Genomic DNA, 19,303 nt, shown 5'->3' with positions numbered 1-19,303 from the left:
CTTGGGTGCACGCAGCAAATATGACGTTATCGCTGTCTATGTGTGGTGGTGTGCATGGCATTTTTTGTAACTTTCCATGCAGCTCTGCATCTGGAGATGCATGGGTTCAGGGCAATTCTAGTCAAACATGCACATCTGTGTCAGCATTTGTGTGGAAACAGATGCAGTTTGATGTGAAGTTCAAACTCCATCAGGTACTTTTGATGCTTTGACGGAAAACAATCCTTAGTAGTTTTTTCTTTTTATTGGAAGAAAGTTTTATTTTTATTGTATAACATATGATTATAATTCAATTAGATTCTATTTATACACTATTTGCTTAAAGTTGTCTTGTGTATGATGATAAATAAAGGCAATAGCTTTAATCAGTTTGTACATAAAGAAATTATTTATTCATCAACTCATTCATCATGCGAGAAGTCGTGTATACCGGCAAATTACTTTTTCTCATCTGTGATTCCCAATGGTTTTAGAGGACAATTACTTTTACCTTACTTTTCTAGTCTAGGTCTTGGTGGATTCAGGAGCTTCAGGAGATTTCATCTCCTCCATCAGTCTCGTCTCACTCAAGTCAAACTCCCTTGGCACCGTAATTCCACCGTCTACCAAATCTCCAATATTCAGGGAAAACTGTTGAGAAGGGGTTGGTATGCCATCACACCCCGGAAGTCACTCTTTGCATTGGAAACTTCCATGCGGAATGGATTTAATTCCTGGTGCTGGAGGAGGCCACTATAGATATCATCCTGAGTGCCATGGACAGGGTGAAATGAGACAGCATTCACATTCATAAATATCTTATGGAATGGCAGTATTGGTTCCTTTGGACCTGTGGCACGTAAAGGTGAAATTGACCTTGGCTGGGTTAGGTGGGTTTATGTAATGAATGGCAACTTGTCCCTTGATGCTGCCCAGTGCAAAACCAATAGGTTTACTCTGCTTGTCCTTAAAGATAGCCACACAGTGGTGCCCATGCTTCAGAGGTGACTCTATTCATCAAAACTATGAAGGCTGATTTTCCAACTGGTCAACAATGAAACCACATTCTGAAGTGGCTACAGCAGCCATAGGATATACCACATCTGCACAGTAACACCTCTCTGGCATCTGCAGATACATGGGATTTAAAAAACTTGTATCCTAAAACTTCAGTGTTTTGTCCCAGCTGCCAGTCATAACACAGCTGTAGTTTGCTGCTTTAAACCAGTCCTGATGGGGCCTTCATGTTGAGCTATCGAATGGTCTGATTGCTGTTCAGATCCCAAATCTTGGCAGTTTTGTCCCTGGAGGCTTTAAAGACCTTTAGCTGTGCTTAAGGGACAGTCTGACCATTATCTTTAACCTCCCAGCACCACACGTCATTGGCCCACGAACCTCCGATTAGAAAGTTTCCAGGCATTGTAGAAGGACTGAATGGCAAGCAGCTTATGCTGTCATCGGTTGGCAATGTTACTTCATCATCCTTCATTGGTTTAGAACTGTTTGTGGTGGCGCTGCCAAATACAACTGTTCCCCCAGACCCAAAGCCCATATTTGTCCCTAATAAATTCATTTCAATCTGTTAGGAGTAACTGTTAAGAGTAAGAGTAAGAGTATGAGTATGGTGAGTTGAGAGTAAAATTAAGTGAGTTATGTCAATCTGTTAAGAGTGAGTATGGGTGAGTAACTGCTGCAGAAATATTAGATTATTTCCATAAATCTGTTTCCCGCTTCTGAAACGACGGTCTGCTCCATGGACAGTGCAATTATTAAAGAATACAAACACAAGAAAATGTATATATAAACATGGTATGGAAAAAGTATGATAAAAAAATGCTTATAATAACAAATGCGGGACATTATACTGTAGACATATATTATGAGCAGGAATGTACATGACAAGAATGTGCAAACAGGTTGTACAGGGTATTTATATAGCAGCAATAGAGGTAGTAAAAAAAGTAGATAAATAAAAATAAACAATTATAGAAAATGCTGTGTGCCAGTGAAAATATAAGTATATTAAGTATCTTACTGATAATTAAGTGAAGTCATGTAGAAGTTAAGAGACTGAGTTTGAGTTTAGGAACCTGATGGCCTGGGGGAAGAAGCTCCTCCTAAGTCTTTCAGTTTATGTCATCAGGCTATGGAAGCACTTACCAGATGGCAGTAAAATGAAAAGACATTTACAAAGGTGGTTAGAGTCCTTAATGATTTTAACAGCTCTGCTTTTGCAGCGTTTGAGGTAGATGTCCTGCAGAGAGTGGAGAGCAAACCCTGAGATGCTCTCAGCAAAGCGCATAACTCTCTGCAGGGCTTTGCAGTCCTGACTGGAGCTGTTCCCATACCACACTGAGATTCACTGAGTCAGTAAATATGGCCCCTGAATAGAAAGTTTTCAGGATTGCTGGTGAAACACAGAATTTCCTTAGCTGTCGCAAACGGTACAGTCTTTGCCTGGCTTTATTAACCTGAGTTTGGATGTGTGAAGTCCAGTCAGGTTCTCTGAGATGTTTACACCAAGGTACTTGAAGCTGCTCACCCTCTCCACAGGGGTCCCGCTGATCATAAGAGATGTATAAGGCAGCTACTGTCTCTTCCTGAAGTCCACAATTAGCTCTTTAGCTTTACTCACATTCATAGAGAGACAATTGTCCTGGCACCATGATGTGAGTTTCTCTACATCATCCAAGTATATGGCCCAGAACCACAGTATCATCAGCAAATTTGATAATGGATGTGGAGCTGTGGAAAGACACACAGTCATGTGTGTAGAGAGAGTAGAGCAGAGGACTCAGAACACAGCCCTGTGGGGCTCCTATGTTCAGGGTGATGGGGTTGGTGGTGAACTGGCCTACTTTTACTTGAGGAAATAAAGAATCCAGCGTGAAGAATTCAGGCCAAGGTCCATGAGTTTGGAAGCTAGCTTGATGGGGACTATAGTATTGAAAGCTGAGCTATAGTCAATGAATAGCAGGCTTACATAGTTCCCATTGCTGCTGTCAATGTGCTTGAGGGAAGAGTGCAGGACGTGAATGATGGCATCCTCATTAGATCTGTTGGGGCAAACTGAAGAGGGTCCAAAGTATCTGGGATGGAGGAGCAAATGTTGTTTTTTATAAGTTTCTCAAAGACCTTCATGACTGTTGACGTGAAGGCAACCAGGAGGATAGCCCATCAATTCAGCTACAGCAGAGACACTCGGAGCCTGTGGCAGGGGATACAGACCATTACGAACTACAAACCCCCACCACGGACCTGTGACAGCAACATATCTCTACTGAACAAGCTGAACACCTTCGCTCGCTTTGAGCAACAGAACAGCACCACTGCACAGAAGACTCCACCTCATCCCGGCGACCAGGTGATGACGCTGACCCCAGACAACGTGAGGAGATCCTTCGGCAGGATCAATGCACGCAAAGCTCCGGGTCCTGATAACATCCCTTAGTGTGTACTGAGAGACTGTGCAGCAGAACTCACTGATGTCTTCACAGACATTTTCAACATCTCACTTAGTCAGGCTGTTGTTCCCACATGTTTCAAAACTACCACCATAATTCCAGTCCCGAAGAAGCCATCTCCATCCTGCTTCAATGACTACAATCCTGTTGCACTTACTCCCATCCTCATGAAGTGCTTTGAATGGCTAGTCATGCACCACATCAAGTCTGCCCCCCGCCCCCCTCCATGAACCTCTTCCAGTTTGCATATCGGTCCAAGCGGTCGACCAATGATGCCATCGCCACTGCCGTCTACTCTTCACTCACACATCTGGACAAAAAGGACTCATACATCAGAATGCTGTTCATAGACTTCAGTTCACCATTCAGCACAATCATCCCTCAAAAGATCATTTACAAACTGAACCAGCTGGAGCTCAACACTTCACTGTGCAACTGGCTGTTAGACTTTCTAACTGGAAGACCTCAGGCAGTACGGGTTGGCAGCAACACATCCAGCACTAGCACCATCACACTGTACTCTGGGGACCCCCAAGGATTTGTGCTGATCCCTCTCCTCTTCACTCTGCTGACCCATTACTGCACACCGTCACACAGCTACAACCTCTTTATTAAGTTTGTGGATAACATGACTGTGGTGGGTCTCATTAGCAACAAAGATGAGACAAACTACAGGAGCAAGGTGAGCCGCCTGGCCAGGTAGTGCAGTGACAACAATCTCTCTTTGAACGTGGAGAAGACGAAGGAGATTTTTGTTGACTTCAGGAGAGCACACACTCAGCATGTTCCTCTGACCATCAACGGTGCAACTGTGGAGAGAGTGAGCAGCACCAAGTTCCTGGATGTGCACATCACAGAGGACCTCTCCTGGACCGACAACACTGCAGCACTGGCCAAGAAATCACAACAGCGTCTCTACTTCCGCCGCAAACTGAGGAGAGCCAGAGCCCCGCCCCCCATCATGTACACCTTCTACAGAGGCACCATCGAGAGCATCCTGTCGAGCTGCATCACTGTGTGGTATGGCGCCTGCAACGCGTCCTGCCGAAAGACTCTGCAACGCATAGTGAGAGCAGCTGAGAAGATCATTGGTGTCTCTCTCTCCCCTCCCTCCAGGACATTTACGGAACCCATCTCACTCGCAAAGCCCTCTTCATTGCAGGTGATCCCACCCGTCACACAGCTTCTTCAGTCTGCTGCCATCAGGGAGGAGACTGCGGAGTCCCCAGGCCAGGACCAGCAGACTGAAGGACAGCTTCATCCATCAGGAATGAATGGTGGAGAACTTGCCCCCCCCCATCCCTCTTCTGCCCCAGGCACCACTGAACTATGAACTCTGGTTGGACAGGATACATGTTGATAAAAGTTGGGCATGACCTGCCTGAGGTTGGCTTTGGTAAAATCCCTCGCAATGATAGAAGCAGCATCAGGATGTTTGTTTAATGTAACCACTGAGCGCATCATGAAGCTTAGACAAAGCCAAGATTGTGTCTGCCTGTGGTGGAATGTAGACTGCAATAATGATGATCGATGAAAACTCCCGGAGCAGATAGAATGGGTGGCAAATAATGGATAAATGTTCCAGATGAGGCAAGCAGGAATGCGACAGTGTGAAGATATTCCTGGGGTCACACCATTTCTTGTTGATCATGAAACACACTCCACCACCTTTGGATTTACCGGCCTCTACTGTCCTGTCCATACGTAAAACAGAGAAGTTATCAAACGGCATTACAGCAGTGTCTGGGACCGAGGTTGTGAGCCATGTTTCAGACAAACAAGGGATGTTACAGTCCCTAATGTCCAGTTGAAAACTTATCCTGGCTCAAAGATCATCCATCTTATTCTCCAGAGACTGGACATTGGCAAACAGAATGTCCGTCAGAGGAGGCCTGTGTGCTCTTTTTCTTAGTCTGTTGCAAATCCCAGCTTGTTTCCGATGGTGTTTCTTGATCCGTCGCCGCAGTGGGTTATTCAAGTGGCCATTGTTCCTCTTTGTCTTCAGGAGAATCTTAGATGGCCACAATGGGTTGGAGGATAAAGTGTCCTGAAACAGGTTAGTGAAGTGGTGTCCAATGTCCAAAAGTGTTTACTTGTCGTAAGTGATCAATGCAGACGATATGTGTGTAAAAAGAGAGAGCAAAAGAAAGTAAAAAAGTAAATAAAAACACAATCTAAGTGGAGCGACCTGGACGGCATCTGAACTCAGTGGTGCCATTTTGAACAAGAAGATCTCTAATATTTAGCTCTTACTGTCCTATAGTTGTAAAGCACTGCAGTTTATCTTTGGGTACGATAGATGAAACTGAAGTATTAGATGCTGTAGAATCTACATTTGTTATTGTATATCTGATTTTATCAGTGAAGAAATTCATAAAGTCATTACTGTTAAATGTTGAGGGAATATTTAAATCGTATGGCATCTGGTTATTTGTTAATCTAGCCACTGTGCTAAATAAAAAACTTGGATTGTTTTGGTTATTTTCAATGGGTTTATCGATATGCTCTGTTTTTCCACGCAATTCTAAAAACTTCCAAGTTAGTTTTTTTCCATTTGCGCTCAAGACTACGAGTTTCTTTCTTGAGAGAATGGGTATTACTGTTTTTCTCAGTACCCATGTGCCCATTTTGCCAGTCATTTCGTCTAGTTCATGTGTATTTTTGGGTACACAGAGCAGTTGAGATAAATCAGGCAAGTTATTTGCGATTATGTCTTTGGTGGCTGGAACAATAGTTCTGCCCAGATGGTAACGCTGAGCCATATAGTTAATATCAGTGATATGCAGCATGCACGATACAAGGAAATGTTCGGTAACATCATCACTTTGAGGTACGATATCTATATCAGTAAGAATGATTCCATGCGATATAATTAAATCTATTTATGATTAAAACATACGTTTTACATTTTTACATTGTGACATTTTGCTTGACTCCAAAATAGTTTATTAGGTCAGTAAAGGCAAGTACTAATGCATTATCAACGTGAATATTAAAATCTCAGATGATTAGCTCTTTATCAACTGTAACCAAAAGGTCTGAGAGGAAATCTGCAAATTATTTTAGGAATTCTGTATACAACCCTGGTGCTCTATACACAGTAGCCAGAGCAAGAGACACAATAGATTTATTTTGCATATCTGACAGTGTAACAATAAGCAGAAGTATTTCAAATGAGTTAAACCTGTATCCTGTTTTCTGGGCAAAATATGTTCAACATCTGATTTGGGACAGTATATTTGTTTGGTGACAATTTTATTTAGTATATTTATTTTTATTTAGTATATTTATTTATTTATTTAGTATATATTTATGTTGTAACAGTATTGTAACAGTATTGCTGTAACCTAAAGCTAAGGCCATGTTCACACACCAGGAGATTATGGTTGTTGTCAGCTCTGTATTTTGAGTCTTTAATATGGCTATGCTCACAGTACAGTTATTTATGAAAGCAACAACCTTATTCTACAACCTAACTCACACTTGTAAATTTACAACTGCATTCACGGAAAACCCGCACTGTGTGAAGTAGGGATGCACCTGTGTATCGGCCGCCAATATTTATTGGCCAATTTTTTTATTATTTTAAAGTCATTAGTATGTTGGATTTGGCATGAAAAGTGCCTATACCAATGGTTTACTTATTAACTGCATGGAGGCAACGAGTTGCATATCTATTGCATAATCCAATATTTTTCTCTTGGCAAAATAATTAAATACTTGCCAAAACAAAATAAAATCTGTACAAAATATAGTCGTGGCCAAAAGTTTTGACAATTACATAAATATTAGTTTTCAAAAAGTTTGCTGCTAAACTGCTTTTAGATCTTTGTTTCAGTTGTTTCTGTGGTGTACTGAAATATAATTACAAGCACTTCATACATTTCAAAGGCTTTTATCGACAATTACATGACATTTATGCAAAGAGTCAGTATTTGCAGTGTTGGCCCTTCTTTTTCAGGACCTCTGCAATTCGACTGGGCATGCTCTTAATCAACTTCTGGGCCAAATCCTGACTGATAGCAACCCATTCTTTCATAATTACTTCTTGGAGTTTGTCAGAATTAGTGGGTTTTTGTTTGTCCACCCGCCTCTTGAGGATTGACCACAAGTTCTCAATGGGATTAAGATCTGGGGAGTTTCCAGGCCATGGACCCAAAATTTCAACATTCTGGTCCCCGCGCCACTTAGTTATCACTTTTGCCTTATGGCACGGTGCTCCATCGTGCTGGAAAATGCATTGTTCTTCACCAAACTGTTGTTGGATTGTTGAAAGAAGTTGCTGTTGGAGGGTGTTTTGGTACCATTCTTTATTCATGGCTGTGTTTTTGGGCAGAATTGTGAGTGAGCCCACTCCCTTGGATGAGAAGCAACCCAACACATGAATGGTGTCAGGATGCTTTACTGTTGGCATTAGACAGGACTGATGGTAGCGCTCACCTTTTCTTCTCCGGACAAGCCTTTTTCCAGATGCCCCAAACAATCGGAAAGGGGCTTCATCGGAGAATACGACTTTGCCCCAGTCCTCAGCAGTCCATTCACTACAATTTCTGCAGAAGATCAATCTGTCCCTGATGGTCTTTTTTTTGGAGAGAAGTGGCTTCTTTGCTGCCCTTCTTGACACCAGGCCATCTTCCAAAAGTCTTGGCCTCACTGTGCGTGCAGATGCGCTCACACCTGCCTGCTGCCATTCCTGAGCAAGCTCTGCACTGGTGGCTATCCGATCCTGCAGCGAATCCTCTTTAGGAGACGATCCTGGCGCTTGCTGGACTTTCTTGGACGCCCTGAAGCCTTCTTTACAAGAATTGAACCTCTTTCCTTGAAGTTCTTGATGATCCTATAAATTGTTGATTTAGGTGCAATCTTAGTAGCCACAATATCCTTGCCTGTGAAGCCATTTTTATGCAACACAATGATGGCTGCACGCGTTTCTTTGCAGGTCACCATGGTTAACAATGGAAGAACAATGATTTCAAGCATCACCCTCCTTTTAACATGTCAAGTCTGCCATTCTAACCCAATCAGCCTGACGTAATGATCTCCAGCCTTGTGCTCGTCAACATTCTCATCTGAGTTAACAAGACGATTACTGAAATGATCTCAGCAGGTCCTTTAATGACAGCAATGAAATGCAGTGGAAAGGTTTTTTTGGGATTAAGTTAATTTTCATGGCAAAGAAGGACTATGCAATTCATCTGATCACTCTTCATAACATTCTGGAGTATATGCAAATTGCTATTATAAAAACTTAAGCAGCAACTTTTCCAATTTCCAATATTTATGTAATTCTCAAAAGCTTTTTATTTGAAACTAGTGTAGAACATGGATTCACACAAGGTCACATCACACACCTGCAGCGTTTCTGTGAACGGAGAAAACAGAATAAAACTCTAATAAAACTCTAAAGGCTACATATAAAGGAATATATCCACCTTTTTCCTAAATGCGGAAGTAAGCCTATGGGTAAGATTTCCGTTTCACTAGCCGCTATAGGTAAATAACAAGGAGAATAACAATGTGCAGTAAACAGTAAAACTGTTTGCAGTACAAACCAGTGTGTTCTTAATTAAGATAACAGATTAAAATAACATGATAGGACACCTCAATTATCAACATCAAGCAGCAAAATAAACTGTTTTGTACATCTAAAAATAGCTGGATGCAAATGAGACTGGAAGCTATACCCAAAGAATTTACAAATGACGGCGCCCATTTTTACGTCAGGAAAAAGGTGGATAGGCCTATACACAAAATATATTTCACTTAAATCATTAACACTAACAAAATGAAAGAAAAGAAAATTGTGTTTTGGATAAGTGTAACGCACTCTGTTGTTCAAAATTTAAAATAAAGTATTCTTTATTTTACAAAAGGTTTACAGTTTTGAATTATGTGTTGCTTCTATCTGTATGACAAACCAGCATTGGTATTTAGCCTAAATACAACTTTACAATATTTTTGTGGAGAGAAGGGAACGAAAATTATGTTTAAGAGCCTAATTGTGTTTGTAATTTTGCTTTCCTTTACCATTATTTTAGCCTACATTATTTATGAATATAATAATAAAACACAACGTACAGCCTAATAATTTTTTTTTTCCCTACACACCTGACCAGTGATGGAATCTTGCTTGACAGAGCACAAAGACACGGAGGTTTTTGTCACAGCCTCAGACACAGACAAATACACTGTTAAGAGTTAAAAAAGGTAAAAGACAGAATATATATATATATATATATAAAGGTTGTTCATGTAAAAATCACCCTCATGTTGTTTCAAAACTGCAGAAGAAAATAGAATATGCTTTTAAAAAATGTTAAAACTGTGGTAAAAAATGTGGTAACTAGAAATATCTTTTTTTATGTCCCACAGAAGAAATGAAGTCATACAGGTGCGGAATGACATCAGGGTGAGTAAATGATGACAGACCTCTGATATCAATACCTTATATCATTCAAATTCATCATTTTATTTTGAATATTGTACAGCTTCCTAAGGTACAATTCATTCGCAGACTGATAAAACTTTAAAACAAAAAACAAAACAAAAACTCTTATTTCAACATATCTTACAGGAATCTTTCAGTTAATGGATTCTTAATTTAAATTGCTATTGATATTTTGATCTTGGTACAACATATAACAAGCTTTGTGAAAGTGTTAGATTTCCCCAGTGCACCACCATCTTTGAGTCTTTGATAACCAGCTCATGAGTTAGAAAATATAAAGTGAATTTAGTTACGTGTGTAAGCACAAGTGTTTTTGTGTCCCGAAGACGGTTTTTCAGATGATACTGTATTTCATTCACTCCCCAGACACAGAAAGGGAAGAGAACCACTGGAAACAAATTAAAAGTAGTACTGACATTTCTCGAGATGTATTTGAATATCATTTTCTTTTCCATATATTAGACATGTAATTTTCTTTCATCAGTAAGGTATCTGACTTTAAGTAGAATATGGCTGATAGTTTGACCCAAGGGCTCTGCTTGTTAAAGAGATATTGGCAGAACGCTCTACTCCAGGACCATGCTAATGATGATGTGGATCAGGTTTAGAGTTAATGAAACCGAATATGTTCATAGTTAAAATGATCAAACACAACATTCACAAGTGTTTCAGAAAGACATCAAATTTGGATGGTAAAGCTACAAAACAAGATGTTTGTTGACAGATATGTTGGAATATCATGTAAATAATATTCAGTCTTGGGTCTCAGATATAAGGATTTGCATACATTGGACATAAACTGAGTAGTGAGAGCAGTTTTTCAGTTAAATGAGAATGCAGAATCTTCAGTCCATTTCTGACCACACTGTAAAAAATAACCATAATTTCCTTTTTCTTTTCTGGCAGCAACAGTTTGAATGAACTTGAGCTAAATTTGTCCTGATAAGGGACACAGTTTTAACACCATCAGTTTAACCAGTTACAGGTACAGTTATAATACCATATTCTTGAGGTGAAAGTAGAAATCTCTGTGTACAAATCTAAAGGATGGAAACGAGGAATCAGCATTTTCACTTATTCATTTAGCAGATGGTTTTATCCAAAGTGACTTACAGGTATGAGTGCAACAATTTAGGAAAATTTAATGGATGTTTAAAAAAGTGACAGTACTGAATCTCATCTATAGATATTATTGATGTGTCATGTTTATTCTTTATTTTTACCTTCATGAAAGTAGGAAAAAAAGTGAGAAAAAGAAAGAAAGAAATGACATGGCTGGGAACCAAGGAGGATTACCTTTACCTTCCCCATTTACACAAGTGAAATAAAATAAAAATGTAATTGGTTTTCTCTGTTTTTTTATGGTGTTGATTAGGTTTAATATAAAAATAATTTTACTAATATTAAACTATTTTGTAGCAGATACATCTTTGAAAATGGTATCAAAGTAATAACACTGATCTGCTGACAATAAAGCAAAAAAAAAAAGCCTTATCCCTGGTCTTCTCTAATTGTCTTGACTGTACTTGAAATGTCAAGTTGACATGACTTACATTTTGTCATCATTTTTGCAAGCAATTTAGTTTACGTAGCTCCAAGATTTATTAAGCTGTATAGAAATAGCTTAATGCAACTGTTTCATTTATTGGCCTGATGAGCATTAAGAATGTTTATATTAATTTACATGAATTGTGCTATCATCACAATCTTTCATGAGAAATAAACGTCATAGAGAGTAAAAAGCATATCTTTAACCATTAATATAATACAAACACATGGAAAAATGACATTAAAAAGTCAGTGTTAATATTTGGTCTTTAAAAAGGTGTCAGCAGTGTGATTGCTGGAGGTCATTCTTTTTTATTTAATTCTGTCTTTCTTTTTCTTTCTTTCTTTTCTTTTTTTTTTAAGACAATTTTCAGCAGCATCAGATTGCTTTCTTCTAAGTGCTGCAAAAAATCAGATAGAATTCAATCTACAGTGGTTCCATCCACTTATTACAGAACTTCACATCCTCTTTTATCTTCACAGCACCAGTGTCATAAGTGAGGTCTAGAATGTGTTCTGAAATGAGACCGTGGATGAGTAAGACAAGCATGACTCATTATAGCCAGCAGAATTTCATGAATGACTGAATCGCCAAACCGATTTGTCTCCAAATTGTGGACTCAACCCATTTATGGTGACTATTCTTTCAGTTATGAAAGAGAGAAGTCAAATGACCAAAAGCAATTGAAAAAAAGGAAAGACGTATCTCAACTAAGAAAGGGGAGGTTGGCCTTTAAATTAGCACACTGTAAAAAGTGGTAATGTGGTTGTTACAGTTTTTGTCAGTCGCTTTGATACATTTCTTGAATCATCCTTGAGATTTGCAAAACAGTAAGTGCATTTCTCAAAACAATTCGTACAAATAGCAAATCACCATGGATTACCTGCAAAAGCCAGTCTCTTGCTCAAAATCCTTAGGTCATCTCTCAAAAATAAATATCTGTGTCAATGAACATGTCAGTGCATGTCAGTTACTGTATTGAACAGTATGCCATATGCTTTTGTATGCCATTTATCCATTCCAAAAGTACACATTTACACATTACTGTATGTGGGATATTGATTGAAAGAGATTGGATAGAATTCCCAGTTACACTTTTACTAGTGGTCTTACCCAAAATAAAATAATAATAATAAAATAAAAAAAACCTTTACAATGTCATTGTGATATAGTAAAAGGAAAAATAAATATGGGCATAAAGATGGAAATAAGTCAATTTTCAGAATGTGTAACTCTTGTGTTGTCCTCTGTCTATACAGTATAAGCTTTCCAACTGAAGATCCATGAGATGAACCTTTGAGCTATTTCAGAGAAATGGTTTATCATTGGTTTATCATCTAAATTCTCTTCATTAATAAAGATTCACTTGCACAATTCATGCCAAATTGACAAAAAGTCTAATAATAATGTGCAAAAATAAAAATAAAAAGTGTACTTGGCAGTTTATGACAACTAGATTAACCATTTTACATTTAATGACTTATACAATGAACTAGAGACTAGATGGTTTGAGGGGTAAGACTATTGCACAGAAAGCTATATAATAAATTTTGAGCAACACGACTTTAGCAACTGATAATGTAGGAAACCGCAGATAAATGTTCATAATCAATTGCATGAATGTACAAAAGCAATCGCAACTTGTTCAAAAGAATGAGAATCTGGTTTTACGATGTGTATAAATGACTAGATGGTGTGGAGGTTGTACAAGTAGTTTTGAGAATTTCATTTCTGATTTGAGAAATGCACCAAAGTGACTGAGAAAAACTGTAACTTAAGGATTAATTTCTACTGATCCTTAAAAATTATTTTCAGTTGGGTAACCTATTGAAGTCGGGTTGATTCACATTGAATTAAATAAATAAAAATATTAAATGACTCAATAAAAATAACTCAATAATTAAAAAAAAAGATTATTGTTGTTATATGCCTTCATGCTCATGCAAGTAAGATGTTGAAAAACTAACTTAGTCTAAAGCAAAATTTTGGAAGACCATATTTGGACGAAACAAAATATTTCCTGCTTTTTGGCCAATATGAATTTTATTATGAATAGATAATTAGTTTCTGCTAAACACTGGAAACTGAAGTTCCCTTTCAGTCGGTCACTCTACATGATACGTTGGATGTCCGACAAATTGGGATCTTGCTTAGAGAGATTGATCTATTTTGAGTGTAAACTAATTGAGGGTATGGACATTGGCAAAACATGTTCCTGGATCAACATCCTTGTAGAGATATAACTTTTCAGGAAATATCTGTTTTAGGCTTACAATCAGGGTAAGGAGGTTCTACATTCTTGTTAATCAGTTTTCATTTCCCACTGATTTTAGGAATAAATTATTGGTAGGGTTAGGTTTAGGAGTAGGAATTAGGTTAATTCTATATTTTTGGACATTAATGTTGATCCAGCATATTCAGCTTTTTGCTTCGGAGCCGAGCGATTACATCATTCTGCTCTTGACTACTCTACTGAGAGAAGAAGACTGAACGAGTTCAGCGTGCTCTTTGAAAGCTCTTCGTGTTGGTGGTATGGCGCTTCAGCTGTGGTGGTTTCCTGTGTCGAGTGGGTTGCACACATCAGGCTGCACCATCTCCCCTGTGCGCTTCAGTATGCTAAAAGAGCTTCTTCCTTAAAAGAGCATTCAAGGTTGCGTCTTTGTCTGCTGGGGGCCAGCAGAAGGGGAATGCCGTCTCTAAGCAGAGTATGGCCCACTGCATAGTGGATGCCGTCACCCTGGCTTATCAGGCACAGGGTGTGCCTTGCCCATTCAGGTTGCGTGCTTACTCTACCAGAAGTGTTGCACTCTCCTGGGCTTTGGCTCGTGGCACCTAGTTCATGGATATTTGTAAAGCTGCGGGCTGGGCAACCCCCAACATGTTCACTAGATTCTATAACCATAGTGTGGAGCCGGCACTGACCGGCTTCTGGTCATCTTGCTAAGACCGCTCCAGAGAGTACATATCGTAGACCCTGTCGAGGTCCTCCATCCCCTCTTGGATTCCTTGATGACTCCTTGAGGACCGGTAGAGGGCTGGGTTCCATATGTAGAGACCTAAGTGGATCCCATTTAAGTAAAATCCACGTTATATCCTCAGAGCATGTGTTTCCTTGGCAGACTTCCTTCTATTTTCCAAGAGGGTTACAATCACCTCTAATCTTCCATATGCCCGGTTGTCCATATGTGTAAGTGCTTCTGAAACCTCCTTTAGGAAGGATGGGGCTTCCGCAACTTTCCTGTCTCAAGTGGTACGGGTACATTTTCCCAGTGTTATCCAGTCTTACTGAGTGGGTAGTGCCATAGCAGCAGTAGATGGTCCTCCTGTAAGCCATGACATCGTGAGGAACAGACTGAAAGGGAACATCTCGGTTATGTATGTAACCCTCATTCCCTGAAGGAGGGAATGGAGACATCGTAACCGAGATGTTTTCTTATGAGCAAACATAAAAGACTCTTTAAGCAGAGGAATACATCAGTGTATAGGAAACATAGCCCTGAACAGCACTGATCCTGTGTGATTTATTAAGAAGTTGGAATGAAAATATGTTTATTAGTTACCAATTACTTGTTAACTTTATTACAAATGCTAACGTTATATCATAGTATCTCTCAAAATGTAAAAATAAAATAAAATAAAATCTTACAGGGTTAATGAATTCATAACAACTTCCAATTTTCTCAGTTACTGGGATGAACAGAAATGTGGCAGCACTAGCAAGGTAATTAAAGCAGCCAGACTGGCTCTCTCTTTGAGAAAATGGAAGTGTGTGTCATGCTTTGATGTGCTGGATTAAGAGAAAAGCTCCTGGATTAGTACAAGGAGCAAACACAGTATGGTATTTCAACATCATTAAAGAGACTAAAATAATAATCATGATGAACAGAGAATTGTTGTTTTAAAAATCCTGTCATTTTACACTAATATTTTATAGTTAATTTGATTAACCTAAATGTTGCTGGTTATTTTAAACAACCAGCATCATTATTTAATAGCATCTCTGTGAATCATTTTGTGTCCTGACCATTCAGAAATCCCATATTTATTTTGTAATTTGTGAATGTGGTTAGCCTTATTATTGGTCATGACAGATTTAAAGCAAATAAAGCTGTTTGTTAATGAGGCTTGTGTGGAATAGTTGTATGAAGGAGAAAAATATATCAATTATCCATTTGCTTTGTATGGCCTTACTTGGTGTGGGGGCGGCTATATATAGGCCCATATAGAATTGTGTCTATAATTTTTTTTATATATATTTAAATGAATTTATGTCTAGAAATTAATTATGTAATAAATATATTGTGTATCAAAAGCTCCGACACAGTAACCAAACAAACAAACAAAAAAATGCACAAACACACACACACACACACACTCACACACACATACACACACACACAACAAATCCAGTCACTGGAAGAATGTAACTTTAACTTTTGTAACTTTTGTGAAGAACAACTGTTTCAACATCATTACAAGATTTAATGATTTGTCATAATTTTAGAAATAGATAGATGTCTTGTTTCCAAATAAACAAGTCAATTATTAAGAAAAAAAATTCAATCAACAGTTACCATTATGAAGTCATGACTGGATGCATCATATGCTCCTTAAATATCCTGTTTGTTGCAGGGCATGTCAGGCAGTTCCTGAGAAAGTTAAGATGCACACAGTTGAGAAAATGAACAGTCGTAAGAACATTGATGTGTATTTTCCATCTCAGGCAAGTTTTTTGGACACTGATAAATAGTGCCACCTTGTATGGCTGCAACAGAACATGTGACAATTCAAATCATCATACATTTTTGGTAATTCAGGCCACAATGGTTAAGTAGGATGCAACATAATCTCTTGCCTATTACGAAATAATTTTATTCCTCTCCTTGAGGGAACAAAATATTCTCATTTTGAGTAGAACATATTGAATGCTTATTTCATCTATCCCACATTGTAAAAAAAAAAAAATACTGCTCAATCCTGCCAGCTATTGCTTGGAAAAAAAAATAATAATAAAAATAAACCTTTTGTGCTGATTGTTATATTTGTAAGATATTATAACTCACCACTTTAATTATAATTCACCACATACAACCTTATTAGTTGACAAAACTTGCATATAATTGTGTAATTACACTTTAATTGCAGATCTGTTACAGTGTAACAACAATAATTACATGCACAATGCAGCATTTGCATGCATACAAATTATTATTTTATAATGCATAACTAAAGTGTGTCTGACTGATAAAACATATGTTGTCATGCGTTATACTGTCCCAACATTTTTCTCAACATTCACTTTTTCTTTCTTTTTACCATGCACCTGAATTTTTATGTAAGAGCCATTATCTGATCTGATTGTATATTATCAAGCTTCATCTTATGATTTAAATGACAGTTACTGTCTATCAAAAAAAAAAAAAAAAGTGTTATAGATGAAGGTCTGTATCAGATTTCATTTGCCTTCAAAATCTTTAACTGAGACTCATAAACTGATTTCCCTGTTGGATAAGTCTTAATTGACTCTGGACCAAATGAAGCCCCAAAGCTTATTTAAAATAGATGAACGGTCTCAAAGTCTTAAAGCTATTTTGGTTTCTCCAAGGTAGGAACTGTTTGAGAGTGAGTGATGAAGGTCTGTTTTAAAGTAATCTCTCTCACACACATACATACGCATCTGCACATGGTCGCACAGAACATTTTTTTTTATATATAAATAAAAGAATAGAAAGTGTGGCTATCTTTAGAGCATTGGTATATCTGATGTATTTCTTTTCGGTCATGATTTTTTTAAATTTTATTTTATTATTATTTTTTTGCAGATAATTTATAGGTCCACATTTAGAATAAGAAAAGGAATATGCTCACTTTAGCCTTCGAGTTCGACGAGTTGAATAAATGAGCAGACTGAAATAAGGAGGTCTGAATTGTGTTTAATGGCCTCTGAGGATTCACAAGGCTTCAGAGATGTTGAGATTGTAGGACCATATATGTTATACACCAGTTAGAGAAGCCTGTTTTACAGCGCCATTCATGAAAGTACATGGCACTTTAAATAAAAACAGTACAAAATATGGCCTGAATCTCTTAAAAAGCCTTTTCTATTATTATTATTTTTTTAACAGATAGCTAGTGAAAGTGGTGCTTTACCCTTGTGTTGAATGTCAGTCTCATGAGTGCAAATTAAATATTACATGAGCTTTTTGGGTAAAGCATCAAAATAAATGTCTGTCCATCTCTGTTAGGCTGTCCACCTCAATCCATTATCCACTCTCACTCACCAGTTTTGATCATCCACACCTACAACCAGATGGTTTAAGGACAATATATACTCTCCTTTCTGGCTGAATCTCATTGTTCAATCTCAGCAGAAGTGTTACTATCAACTAAACTTAACCATTGGATTCTTTACCCTTCATCTTCTGTTGTTTGCTGTCACTCCTCAACTATCATTACATCTTCCTTGACAGTTTATTCCCCTATGGAATACATAAGAATGTTCAGAGAGTCTTTGCATTGACTGATGCAACATCTTCTCAATCTACCCTGACATCTACATACCTTTTTTGCAGCACTGGAGAGAAAAAGTTTTTTTTTTTTTTTTCTTTAATTGCATTTTTTTTTTCATTAATGTGCTGTAAATAGAAATGTGTTGTGTAATTAAGAATCAGCCATTATGAATTATTTATCCCCTGTTCTTAAGATTGTATGCTCTCCTCACTGTTTGTGCGTGCATGTCTGTTAATGAATCTCTGCAAATGTATTCATGGTCACACTTGAGTTTGGTGACCAGATCTCACTATTAACAGCCGATTAACTATGACTCTTGCCTCAATAAGTTCCTAATTTGCTGTTTATTAATAGTTAGTAAGGTAGTTGTAAAATTTAGCTATGGGGTTAGATCAGTGCTTAATTTGTAAATTGCGAGGTCCCGGAACAAAGCGGGGTAACGGATCCGGCATGTGATTACAGGAGGGAGAGGTAACGGAACATTCGCGCAATCACATTGCTGGATCAGTTTAAAGGAGCATTGCGTAGGTTCTGAAATTTCTAACCGTTACTGACACCAGTGGGCGTTAGAGGAACTGTAGCCAGTCTCATGCTCGTTCTCAGTGCGCACGCTCTTTTTTTTTTTTTTAACTAACGAGGAGTGTCCGTGGGTGTCTGAATTGTGCTGGAGGCTGGTCGTTTCTTTCCATCCGCAGAGTCCATTTGAAAACACTATTGCCACTGCTTACTATAATGGCTGGTGTGCCGTACGGTTGTAAGCCCAAGTAGAAGAGAACGCGCATGACGTCACATTTTGTGAATTTTCACGCCAATTCGGGCCCGACTCCTCCACACACAATTGAGCCTACAGGCTGATAGAGGCAACCGTGGTGGACAGTCAAGGTGTCATTCTTTTTTTACATCATGGTTGGCTCATACATGTACAAATGAAAACTCTATCTTAAAGATTTTTTTTAAGTAAAAACCTCCACATAGCTCCTTTAAGTGATTTTAAGAGCGTGCACCAGTTGCATTTAGTCTGTAAGGCCATGAATAACATGGAAATGCCATGCGATTTTAAAACAACAATTTCCAGGCCTAAAAACGTTTTGAAAAAGTTGTGGAATATTATTTTTCAAATCTCTGTGTAATAGAGTTATATTTAATCAGGTATTTAATTTCTGTGGAGGACTATGTGTAGCTATATCGCATGGTTTTAATAATTCTCGCAGCTTTCAAGTTTATAATGAGGGGAATTCCTGCTTTTATTTAACATAGCTTAGGTTTGAATAATAAAATAAATCAATACAAACTATTAGATTAAATCAGTCATTCGAAACCAGCCTTCAAATTAATAAACTCTCTCGGAGCACG

General features: G+C 38.2%; 1 pseudogene; it reads right to left on the bottom strand.

Moving 5' to 3' along the window:
* Positions 1-620: 620 nt before the first annotated feature.
* LOC132159014 (mRNA export factor-like) lies at positions 621-1,552 on the bottom strand (annotated as a pseudogene).
* Between the last annotated feature and the right edge of the window lie 17,751 nt (positions 1,553-19,303).

This window comes from Carassius carassius, chromosome 15, assembly GCF_963082965.1.
Source record: "Carassius carassius chromosome 15, fCarCar2.1, whole genome shotgun sequence".
Lineage (NCBI taxonomy): Eukaryota > Metazoa > Chordata > Actinopteri > Cypriniformes > Cyprinidae > Carassius > Carassius carassius.
Note: the sequence above shows the minus strand (reverse complement) of the source record. Positions and strands in the feature narration are given on the sequence as shown.